The sequence below is a fragment of the Botryllus schlosseri genome, chromosome 5 (genome assembly GCF_051294905.1).
Source record: "Botryllus schlosseri isolate E-star chromosome 5, Bs_hap1, whole genome shotgun sequence".
Lineage (NCBI taxonomy): Eukaryota > Metazoa > Chordata > Ascidiacea > Stolidobranchia > Styelidae > Botryllus > Botryllus schlosseri.
The window spans coordinates 18,749,926-18,763,329 of NC_137240.1; the positions used below are offsets into that span (position 1 = coordinate 18,749,926).

The 13,404-nt window shown below is 40.8% G+C and overlaps 1 protein-coding gene and 1 long non-coding RNA gene across 3 annotated transcripts in view; both read right to left on the reverse strand.

The window, feature by feature from the left end:
- LOC145439843 (membrane progestin receptor gamma-like) overlaps positions 1-13,404 on the reverse strand; it is a 406,242-nt gene that overhangs the window by 15,067 nt on the left and 377,771 nt on the right. The window contains exon 1 of one of the 2 annotated variants that reach the window (XM_080317488.1): positions 3,964-4,104. The exons of the other annotated variant lie outside the window; for it this stretch is intronic. The gene's annotated coding sequence lies outside the window, so the exon portion shown is untranslated. Of the gene's footprint in view, positions 1-3,963; positions 4,105-13,404 lie in introns of those variants that run through there. 2 annotated transcript variants of the gene reach the window in all.
- On the reverse strand, positions 8,066-10,725 carry LOC145439315 (uncharacterized). The gene is made up of 2 exons (XR_013915139.1): positions 10,199-10,725; positions 8,066-9,398 (listed from the first exon to the last, which is right to left on the reverse strand). It is a non-coding gene; the product is annotated as an uncharacterized LOC145439315 (long non-coding RNA).

The window sequence follows — 13,404 nt, forward strand, 5'->3', positions numbered from 1 at the left end:
ACTGACATATGACGCTATACGTAAGCCTTGGTAGATGCTGTTCACAAATCCCGGCATTTCGTTCGGGCTAATCCCGGGATCGGGATTGCTTCAAATCCCGGGATCCCGGGATCGAGATTTCACGGGGTCCCAACGCTAATTCCTTCCTATCTTTTCCTTGTATCGCAATCTTGTGGTGTTTGATCCTGACAAACTAAACTGAACGGAGCTGAACTGCGCTATTGCGGGTGAAGTAGCTGTATGAGGTGTACGACCTAATACATGATATATGTCGATAGCTATTTCGACCCTGTTCGCAATAGCTTCAGTACTACCTTGCGACTAACGTCAGCATACACGCGAATTGAATTTGTTGAATGCGATCCATACATAATTCATTGACATCACCACCGCCAACCATTGTGATCCATAGACCACTCGCTCAAGCAGTATCGACTATAGATAACTGCACACTTGCACAGTGCGCACTGCTCGAAAATCCATATAAGTCTCATAGCATCTCATGCTACAGTACTAACGCAACGACACAGTCGGTAAAGTCGCTAATGCGAAAATTAAAATAGAAACTAACGATAGTTTTGAGATGGCAATTGCACGTTATGACATCACAAGAGGTCAATAACAGTTCGACATGCAGCTGACGCAGTTCTATTACATACAGTCTATGGACTGAATTGGCGGCACAATTTCCGCTTGTTCTGGGAAGAAACCGAGTTGGATTGTTTAAATGGGGCAATCCTTTACCTCTATCGGGGTGTGCTGCCTGTTGCATAATAAGTTTCCTGCGTTCATTCGAATCGGTAACAATACGGATATTGCAATATGTACACTGTACAGTACATTGTACAATACAATACAAGACGACAATACGTATTAACCATGCCTTTTAAATATTTCAGAAGCATCAAATTACTCGCACCACATATACACACATGGACTGTGCAAGTACAGTGCAACTCAAGTTAATCATCTCGAATATAATCCCGGTTATTTAAATTTGATGCTCCTTGAATGGCAAAATTAAACATTCCTTTCTACGGCATAGTTTATAACAACAGGGTGATCCCATAATGGAAGAAAAGCTCTACTGAAGTATAAGTAGAATCTGGCGGGTCGCAAAATGGGTAACTCTGATGCTATCAAACGAAGGAATCTGCTGTTCTAATTAAACCAATGAAAATTTATTTTGTATGCGCCCTTCGTACTTTCATTGGTTTCTAAGTACGGGTTTCCGTGGGTAAACGACATACATCAAGTTTGGCAATCAATCAAAATAGTGGTACAATAATATATAGGTTCTTGTTATCAGTTATCGGGACTATGGCTGACTGAATTTCGCGTGTCAGCAGTTGTACACAATTTTATTCGCTATTCTGTTTAGAAGCACGTGTCGATTTCAGTCACTTCTTTATTGGGAAACTGATTTCACTAATAAGTGACGAACGGTTAACCGATCTACAGCACAACATACGCATTTTGGTTATTTTGTCGATATGATGTCAACACTTTATGCCAACAATACGCTTCTCAACACCAGAAGCAAATTTGTGTTTTACCCGACGTAGACGCCGTCAACCTAGTAGAGTAGCAGACCAAGGGTAGCCAACCTTTTTGCTATTCATGGTCGCATTCCTGTTACTCATCTAGCCTGCGACCGGATTCCAGGACATAGTCGTAGTGAACTAGCTGGCCGCCAAATACCCAATTACCCATGTTAAACCGTCCATGTCCATTTCCGGTGAACTCTGGACTAATCTATTTATTCATATCGGCTTACTATACGCATCGAAATCGCGAGTGGTCATGGTATGGGAGTGGGAATGGTCACTCCAAGCGCGAAATTTTTTTCAGATTCACAAGTGAATTTCATTATTAACATTAGTAGTTTGACATATTACTATTAAACATTTATCCTTTCTCAGCCCATGTGATCAGATTCCCCAGTAGAGTTGATGGAGAATGTGTTTTCGAAAATTTAGGGCAAGTTATAAATGATGATGCATCTTTGGGTGGACCGATTGTTATTAGTCACTTCGTTGAATGCTGTTATTTCTCGACCTCCCATGAGGATTGTCGGAATAGTGGAAAGATAGGGGGACCACCCAAATGTACCAGAAACAAATTTCTTTCACGAGCACACGATTTCGAGTTGGTATGTCTATATGGGCCGCATCATTTTACCCTGCTGCTCCTATCTGTACTATGGAGATCAGATGGCAAAGGACGTTACTATACTAAAATCGAAAATGAAATCGCATTGAATCCCGTGTAGCGCGAAGAAAATTTCAAGATTAGTTAAAATCTTAGAGTCAGTTCGTGCATTCAATTTGCATATCGACGGCCGCCAACACATAGTAATTGATTTACGTGTCGACAGCCGCCCAAATTTCCTTCTTCGGCTGCAGGTTGGCCACTCTTGTAGTAGACGATTGAAATGTCTGTATTATTAACATGGTACGAAAGGAAGCATCTAATGCGCTATGAGCAGGCCTGTTTATTTTTGGATTTCTCCAAAAATTACAAAAATAGCTTAGTTTTAGATGTTTTCAAATTTTATTTTTGGAGAATCTCCAAAAATGAGAAATGAAGGTGTTTTTAGCTCTATTACTACTGGAAAACTCCACCGAAAGTACGTTATTATCATGTATTAAAGTCCTATAAGCTAACACATCGACATCATCAGTGATCTTGATCCAACTTTCCAATACATTCGTCACAAATTATGTCGTTGGCCTGGAGAATGCCCTTTAAAGAAAAATCAGTGAGAGACACCCGGCCGAGACCCTTATCCCTTTCAAGATATCGACCTCGACCGTCGCAATTGTGGGAAACGTCGAGCCTAGGGGTCAAAAAACGGATGGATAGCCAACTCTCCAACCTCCTCAAATTTTTGAGCCTTTGCTCCTGACAAGCGCTCGTAGTAATACAGTAATGCGCTTGAAACCTCAGATCCTCCACGAATATGCCTCATTGAACTTGACAGCCCAACACCATCTGACCAGGTAACCTTCCTTGTGGCGGCGTCGTTGTCCCAGTCCTCACCTGGATACAGAGCTCGAAGGCGTTCGACCAGACGCCACGATCAGAACGCCAAGACCCTGAAGCTTCCTGACGGTGGTGCTCAGCTCTGTGACCATGAGATCGACAACGATCAGTTGGATCCACTACTGCAGCGAAGGTGCACAGGCCGGACATTTCTCGTCCATAACACCAAGGAGTTTGGTACGGTGTCCAGTCAAACAAGAGGCCACCTTCTTCATTGACAACCAATGGGCGTCAACAAACTTGGGACACGTACTTTCCATCTCCTGGATCAAGTTGCGTTGCCGTCTGAGGCAGCCATTCGGTCCCGTCATCGTGTGGATGAAGTGATTGTGACAGAGGCGGTGGTATTTGATTTCGCTGTTCCCTTTGCCTCACTCAGTCTGCCTGCCCGTCTTCTCTGCGTGTCGCACTGTGAATCTTACAGGAGTGCAAAGACTGAGGGGCGGGAAGGCAAAGTCAGCAGAAACGTGGAGTGGAATGAGTGGAAGTAGTTTTAGCGTTTCGGTGACCCCTCCCTCACACACATGCTGTTTTTATGAGTTTCCTGGTTGTTTACATCGCTCTGACTTGTTTATTTCACTGAAAAACTTGAAAACACATCATCCAAAAAAATCTTATTTTAGGATGTTTTCAAATCTTATTTTTGGAGAATCTCCAAAAATAAAATCCAATATCCAAAAATAAACAGGCCTGGCTATGAGGTATGATGAATATTCATTTTCTGACTTTGCAGATGCAAGCACCTTGGGATATACACCTCATGGCGTCAAAACATATGCTATACAGAAAACAAAATATACGGATTTAAGTAAGTGTAAGCAATAAGCCCATTTCCTCTACCAAGTAAAATCTGCTATTTCAATGTCTCGCGCCATAGGTTATATATGTTTACTATAACTCTATATTTAATCAGCATACCTCGTAGGTGATTTGAGTACTTCTGGTTTTCTTTTCCATACACCCGTTTTTACTTAGGAAGAGTGACCTTCCCGACTTATGCGTTTCTCTGTATATAATCGATATCATCGCTCAGATGATATAATTCTCGGTCGATACTTCAAAGTACTCAAAGCACTTGGCCTAACCTCCACATATTTCCATTCTACATATGAGTTGATGAGGATAACGAGAAGAGAACCACGATAATCCCTTTGATGATTTTGGTTTTAACGCTGGGCGTGCAAAACATTACAGAGCATTATCGCGACACAATGAATCAAATATGCCATGTCGCTTGTATCAATCTGTAACAAAGCGTAACCTCATTTATGGAGTAACCAATGGCACTACGGCTAAATGCAATTTCGCAATTATTATGCCAGGGAGATACTGATTACTGAGTCGTTGGATGGTGCGAACAAATATCGATCGAAGACAGGTGACAACTAGCATTTAAGGAGTAATTATATTATTCCAAGTTCACCCGAGGTTCATCCTTCAATCATTGAACGCATTCACCGTAACCTACAGGGCATCTGTGTCCATTCCATTCCATTATAGATGCGCTTTGTATAGCCACCATTGCTTGATCAAGGCTTAATACTGTAGCATATGCATATCGGGGCTTCCATTTAAAGATTTTTGCGCACCTGCTATTGATATGTCGTCATCGCTATTGACATAAGCTATCCTTAACAGCGGACGTAGAGTGGTGAAGTATATGGTTGTTCTGCGATCAAGTGTCGGTATCTGGCGAATTGACTGACATAACCGCAATTTCTGGTAAAAGCTGCCAGCAGTCAGATAGAACGTAACATGCAAAAACATTAACTATAGTCAAAAGGCGCTCGATTACACAAGTATGTAATATGAAACAGTAATCTTTAGTGTCACCCTTAGTTCATATGCAGGTGATTTTGTATATACCTTACTTTCAGCTTCTGAGGAACCACCCACTCCTGTCTGGATAATTAACCTGCTAACACCCAGTAGTTTGTGGCTGTTTGCTGGAACTAGTTGATCAAGGTGGCAAGTGTGCTTAATCTGTGTTTGTGTATATTCCCTGTTGTGTGCTCGCTCTTCTTCAGGGATTATAGTGATGTAGCAACATGGCGACTTACACATGTCCGTATCTCGTGGATATTGAAATTGTGATACTTTACTACTTCTTTACCTGAGTTAGTAGTTAGGGAATGGGTTGGCGCTTCAAGGCAGAAGCTATCACGCCTGCTGTTCGGTTCCAAATGCCTCTCCTAGAAAGTATTTCAAAATCGACAATAGCTAATGAGTAATATGGCTTATTGTGGCGAGTTGCATGGTGTCACAAAATGATGATTGACGTAATGACTCTATCACAATCCGCACTTTTACTTGACATGATGCTAATAGCATGGTATTCACGTAGTTATTAACAAATAGTAGCATAATGCATGGGGAAGTAATCGAATCGACAATGCGAATTTGCGTAAGGTAAAATAAGGAGGAGTATTTTGGAGCAGAAATATTCAACTTGAAAATTTTGCGTGCTCCGTGAGATTTACAGTGTGCTTAGTGTCTGTCGATTTTTCAATGGTTGCGTATACCCGCTTGCCGATAAAGAAAAATTTGAATATAACTGTGAGCTGCCTGTGCATGGATGCGGGAAGGGATGATGTGAACGTGAGGTTCACGTTCGTGTTCTGTGTGTGAACCTCAGAAATCGAGATTTATCACGTCATAATTACATCTATAGTTCAAATTCTTTGGATGTCAACTTCAGACCACTCTATGCAAGGCGCTGGCAGCATAAAAATAATCAACACTAAACGAGCATACACCTTACAAATACCAAAAATTCTACTTGCTGTGTTACAAAGGTTTGCTCGAAATATCCTGCTTTCCTGTTGTGAATATTTAGTGACTCTCTGCTGTGAGCTTGACCCGCAATCACATGACATCAAGAACGAAATACAGTACATGTAAGTAATCAGCGTATGATGCTTATTCAACCAATGATTGAAATCGATGTGAAAAAATACGTCGTTGTCTAATGTAAAAATCCAAGCAGGCGTTCGTTATCCATCTGCTCAATATCAATGTCGCAATAGTCAGACGTCGAATACATTGCCCGGTCTGGCCTTAACGGTTAAGGTAGGGTTACCATACGTTCTCGTTTAAGAGGATTTGTCCTCTTTTTTGAAAGTGGCATCGGAGGTCACCCAAATGTCCTCTTTTTTGAGATTTTGTCCTCTGTTTTGATAATTTTGGTTGAATATAGGGCAAAATTCATCTGAGATACAGTAAATCAGCACGGAAGTTCGCTCCCGCGGCTATTTCGGGAGCTGAGCGGGAAAGCTGGCCTTCTTTTTAGTCAACCGACCACGAAGTGGGAAAAACTTTCCATTTTTTTAAGGATTTTCCTTTGGTATTGCAAGCCTGAAAATTTTGAAAAAGTGCCCTATTTTCAGATTTCCAAAATATGGTTACGCTAGGTTTTAAGGCATAAGCTTACATTCCCTTGCAAGCAATGTTCCCTCTAATTTTTGACGAGTCTGCGCACACTCACCAACTCACTGCGCAGACCTTTAGACAACAGTGCGTAACGACTAAAAAAAAGGTCATCACTTTGGATTTTTTGTGCGCAACTTAGATTTTCTGTGCGCAGCTTAGAAGGAACATTCCTTGCAAGTCCTCGTCGAAATTGATGGCAAAGCGACGAAAGATATTGATTTTGTGGGATTAATAAAGCATTTGATTGCTCCAGTTAATACATTTTGTGACGTTTAAAAAATCAGCATGTAATTCAGTATTGTGGCATAATGTGGCCTGAGTCGTCACTAGGTATATATGGGTCGAAATTAATATATCACTTCACTGACATGTTAGTCTGGAATTAGCAATGTGACGTCACAAAGTTCACGTTTGCGTTCACACAGAACCTTTCAAAAAGGTTCGCGTTCACACGAACCTGAACCTTTCAGGGGTTTGGACCATCCCTTGTTGCGGGACTAAGAGGCAACAGCTTTTTGGCGCTAAAAAGACATACCGAGGCAGATACAGTTTGTGCCAACACGAAGTGCGATCCCAGAAAGATCGTCGGTGATAGAACCTTGGCCGAAGATCGTGCCGGATGGCCCGCTTGCATCATGAGTCCAGCGGTACAAATGCGACCAGCAGAGAAAAATATTGCGCTAATAAATGCGAATTCCCGTTTCACCAAAGAAGTTTATCTATTAATTTGTTGTAGGTAGTACGAGTGAGCGATCTTTTTACACAGGTCTTGAGATAACAGCATGTTTCAACAAAGCAATTAATGACAGTTGGCCCACCCGACGCTCACCCTCGAGAAGCTCATGAATAGCCTGTCCGTGTTGCATGAACAAATAGCTCAAGTGATATAATCACGAGCCCTCTAAATCATCGGAGACACCGCCTCTATCAGCTCTACCGGTAAATCTGGTAATGATAACTTACATGTAATATGCAAGTTACAATATTATGGATCAATTTCTTTCGTTAACTTTGAAAAGTAATGCGGAAATATTGGCACGCTGATTTTCCATAATATTAATATTATAACGAAACATTATGTCTGCGGGTGGAATAAATGTAGGTGGATCGCATCGATGTTGTGTTAATCATCCAATAAGGGCCCAACACCATCGTTTTTTACCTATATTATTTCACATCTTTAGGAGGGTACTTTTACGTCATCATAGTTCCCCGAAAAATATATTTTATGGCTACGCCCTTGGATGCCCCACTAACAACAGAAATTGAAATGACGAAACATACTAACGACATATGTAGTTCTATGATTCCGTGATCCCTTGATGATTTGCTCAAACAGACTGACGCTTTACATCATGCAAGCAAGAATCACGCACACTGTATATATCAGACTTCGACAACTAGAAAATTTTCAGCTTTTTCAAATATATGAGCAGTGGCGGCTCGTGACAATATCGGGTGGTGGGGCAAGGGCTGCAAGCTACTTTTTATTGAGATGACGTCACAATGGCGTTTTCCAACGTAAACAAGTAACTTAATGATGGTACGGTAACACGAATTTGCAACAGTGATTTTAACGTATGTGCCACGAGAGGTCCGCCGGTGAGCTGTGACTTGAAGTGTGGTGACTGCGTAAACGGCGTACGGAACAAAGATTCAACACGGTTCATGTTCGCACTAGACCTGGAAATGACTATAACTCGAGAGATAACGTAAGCCTAACTGGAAAGGTCAACGAGTTCGGACAGATACGCAATTGTTATCTCATAGATTGGGCCTGTCATATTGAATCCAAAACATCATTCTGAAGAACTAAGAATAGCAGCCTCGGAAATTCGGTCTCGGTACAGCATAGGAGATTTTGGCCTTGAAACTGGAGACTGCAACACGACACATATGGCTTTATTACTGTCTATAGGTCTGCTGCGAAATCGCCTTTGGAAAATATATTACCCAGGGATATATAGAACTCCGGGATGGCTGACTTCTTTTTGGCCTATACATAAGTAGGGCTATATATCAAGCTGCAATCTACCTCGAAATCTTCACTTTTTTCGCAAGTTAGCGATGTAGGTGTTTATACAATCAGGTTCCTTCACCTTTTGCCGCCTTCCTGGTGAGTAAGCAAGACATTCTAGAAAGCATGGGTCTTCCCATACCTCATTCTTTATGCTATATAGACAAATAAGCAAACTCTTACAACGTTGAATTTCATTAATTTCATACAGTTTACCCAGAGGTAATACATAAAAAGGTGGATAATGAAGAAAATCAGCATTTTCTAAACGTTCAATACTTTGTTTTCCAATCTTTTTCAGTGTGGATGATATTTTTGAAAAGTATTTGGGAGAAGTAATATAAGTCAATCAGGGAGGAGTAAATATATGATGACTGAGACTTTTTGAATTGTACGGGCTCTTTCGAATACTACAACACGCCAAATATTTCTCCACTTTTTCAGCAATAGACATTCCTGAGCTTTATCGTCATTGGGTGTGCAGTACATCCCGAATCAAGCTTCTGGAGGGTTCGATACTAATCCACAAGTATTGGAAATTATGTGTAATGGTGATGCGTCCGGCTTCTCGATCGATAGGTTGTAGGTTCGATTCCCGGTCGGGTCATACAAAAGACTCGAAAACTGGTATCCGCTGCTATCCGGGTAGGCACTCAGCATTCCCGGATAGCATGGAGAAGAAAAAGAAACGGGGGGGGGGGGGGGGGGGAGGGGGTGCAGACTAGGTGACCTTACGGTCGTATAGCATCTCGATGGTGCAGGCCAAACAGAATATCATCTCTATCTCTAAGCGTCGCTGCTGAGACTCAAGACACAAATTTCCAGATGGTAACGCAAGTATAGTATAGCAGGATATCCACTGATGATGTGCTGTACAGGATGGAACGTAGCATTTCGTTTCAGGAATCTGCAACAAAAATTAATAACTTAGAGATACAAATCAACCATAAGCCCAATCATTAAGAATAGCTTGATGTGGGGATTCAACCCAGTGGTTCTCAACCGCCAAATATGTTATATTTTTCCAATTATAAATGCATGAAGCTGGACACTTGTCCATTAGAGAATGGAACATCAAATTTCAGATTGAATCGGATTTTTCTGCATGGTGTTGTAATATAGAGCTCATAGTCTACTTTGGTCTTGACGCAGGTCACAATGCTGCAAGTTTACGGAACGAAATACCCTACACCTCTTTTAGCAAAAGTTATATGGGAAAGCTATAAGGCTATTACAAAAAGATATTTAAATTTGGACAGTACAATTAGCAATCTTTAGCAGAGGAATAGAGGGACTAGATAACTGATAATCTGCTGGTATTTCTTTCAAAAGCAATCAAACAGTCAAACTGGCAGTACCCTTGCAGAAACTTCATTAGCACCACATATAATATCAAAATACATTAAATGTTATTTCCAATGTTTAGTTTTTATTTGCATACATTAGTCCCATATGCAATTTAAGTTGCAAGGTGTGCAAGATCAAATAGGACGAGAAGTGCCAACCGCTGATTTAACTGCCATAATATTCCAGCTATGAGTATAATGTCAACAAAATGCACAGTTGATAAAATGGCAGGATGATCTTTACTGTAGCATAGTACCTCAAGCCATAAGCAGTTGATTCGCTCAACACACACACAACAATATATTTAGATGGATTTCAATCCTTCATATGATATAGCTCACCAGAATCAGACAAACTTACCCATGCATGCTGAGGAGAGGTCCTGGCTGTGTTGCAAGGATTTGACAAAACCTTTTAAACTTTGATGTAGTTTCCAGAGTTTTTCCCACAGCTTTTCCCAATTGCCACATCCTGACGATACAGTTAACTTATCCATCATGAGGGAGTGACCGACATCAAGTCGATTTATGTGATGAATAGTCCTGTTTTGTATCTTCAAAAGTTTCAGTTGCCAGCAAATGCTATATTTTGTGTCCGTCATTTAGTTCACTGCAACGGTGGTTTCTTTCCAGTACAGTGGCATTTGATTGCCAGTCATTACCAAACATATTTATGTGTTACTAGTAGCCTTATCGGCACCGTATCTGTAAAAAGAGATTCAATTTAAATGGTGCCTGGACTTTTATACAATTATGTAAACTTCTAACTACCATTTATTGTATTCTAACACTACCATGCTCCTAGGGTTTGTATTTTACGTAAAAGTCTAGAAACCATCCTGACTGTCTGACTGAAATGCAACTTGCATACTGGTACTTGGAGGCTACAATTTTCGGTCATTTCAAGCTATATAACTGTCTTATGGCAAACCATGGGTAGGTATAGAATCGTTAGGCTCGTTCGATAGGCCTACTCCTTCCTTTCCTTTGTTCTGCATCATGTTAACTACAAATAGGAGCGCAGCATTGATACACTCTAATCATCGATTAACCTATTACATAAAATCCTAACAGACGAAGTCACTCTAAACTGGCGGCTGCCACTTTAAGGACTTTAAGGCTTATTATGCAGTTCTATAGCATCAGATCAGTCATTAATGCATAACGTAATCAATACTAGAATCATCCTGAAATGTAATTCTGCTACATCCTGATATACACTAACGCTTATCAATGTAGCAAAACATACTCGATAAGCAGATATATTCCGAATACCAGCGATATATCGTACGGTACTGACGTACCGGTAGCGCCGTTCATAACCTGCAGCTGAAGCTACATACCGCTAACCAATACTGCTAAAATTATCAACTACCTGAACATTACATGTGTCCTCTAGCTTTATAAACAATTAAAAATATTGATATCATACGCATCTACCAGCAATCACAAACCAGAAAGGTAATTCCAGGTCTCCAAGTTACGCACAGACAAAGCGCTGTCAACAATTCTATCTGAAGTGAGTGCGCGAAAATGACCCTACTTGTGTATGACCGTGATGACGCAATCGACGGAGTCAGCCATCCCGGAGTTCTATATATCCCTGATATTACCGAATAAATACGTGGATGAAAGCTTTAAACTTAGTACACTGTTACATGACATCATCGAGCAGTGGTCTCATGGCCCTTTTCGATATGGTACACTGTCAAAATTAATGCGAACAGACCAACACCGAATTTTGCGCAAAATTTACTGATGAATAGGCTGATCAAGTGATCAACTGTTAGCCGCCATCGAAAACGAAATAGCTATCGCGCTTGACAGCAGGGGGTTGTGAGCAAATGGCTTGAAGGCCACAATTTCACGGTGAAATTGACATTGGAGAATATACTATCAAAGTAAATATTTGAATACAAACTGAGAATGATATCATCATCTCAGTTAACGTTACCGCAGATACACCGGCTTTTGCGTGAAATCCGCAATGCGTTGTATGCTAAAGTGTCAGATAGGAGCACATCTCTACCATACTCGACCTTGATAACGAAATTACTGCCCTGACGCTGTTGGGTTTAAAGTACTTGTGTTTGTAACGTGTTTCCAACAATTTGAAGTTTTTAATAACACTTGAACCGAAGATATTCGGGCGTTGCGTCCAATATGATGTCACAAATGCGTCGAAAATGTCAAAAAGAGTCAAGAGTCAAAAGGGTTTGCGAACCACTGGTCTATGCTATTTATATATTTGTTGATAAGCTAAATGAATTCGCTGGCAATTTGAGAACACGCTAGAAAAACATGAAATGCTTCGAAATAAGTCGTATTCAACTCGATTCGCTGTGCCTTGTTCTCGAATGTGGGTATCCGAGTGACGAATATATTAGAATTAAGCTGATTATTCGACATGCCTACAGCATTTTCTGACTTCCAACAACGAGCTCTCCCAGTTGTCTCGTGACGCCCGCTACCATATTACGAAAAATTTCAAAAAAGCCAGTTTGCTCGGGACAGATTCGATTACGACATTTGATATCAAAGAATTTGTGTTATGTTCAGCTGTATCGACCTATGCTATGTGCTATGACACTCAGAATGGTGGTGACTTATCTGTGCTGCGAATTCAGATGATACGCAAGAGGAATATAGATAGACTATTCATTATAATCTCTCGTCATTTTCGTTGATAAATAACTCTTCTGGTATTGAATTTCGTTGATTAAAGGTCAGGAATCTGGACAGTTGAGCTTTTAGGTCCAAAGTCATTTTACCTAATATATTTCTCGATAGTCGGACTAATAAGCTATGTCCACACATTACGAAATATATATAAACTACAACCTAATTGTGTGCATCAGTCAGCATAGCACATTTTTGGCTAGTATTGTGTTGCATACACAACTAATAATGACATAGGCATAGTATGTGTAAATAGTAATTATCTTCTTCCTGTGATCCATTCCTCATAGACTAACTCGATAATATGCTGCTGAAATACATTATTTTCAAGCACGTGACGCACATTGCCTTACTGGCGATAAAAATCACTCCTTTTTCACCACAATATAATAATAATATTAGGATTAAAGATAGGATCTAAAAATGGCGTAACCTCAGAGATATCTCCAGTCAGCTAATCTGATGGAACATTCGTATTTGCGGATTGAGTTTTTCTGAGATTAAGCGGATTCCATATGACCGGTGCTGATCAGGGCTATGTAACCCGAATGAACTAAGACACTTCGAAATTGCGTTGTAGCGTCATTATCAAGAGTGATCCATCAACTTATACTTATACTTATATATACTATGAATACTTATATGAATATTTAGGGTCAGGAGATATCGAACATAGCAAAGATAGTGTTATTAAATTAGTAGTCTGTAGTGCAGTACTATCTAACGCAGTGGTTCTTAACCTTGCCCCCAGCGCCCCCCAGGGGGCGCTGGCGATTTTGAAGGGGGGCGGAAACGCTCAGGGGGCGATATGGGGGGCGCTGGGCTCAGGGGGCGGTATGGGGGGCGCTGGAGAAAAATGGCTTCGCAGTAGATGATGTGGTGATAGGA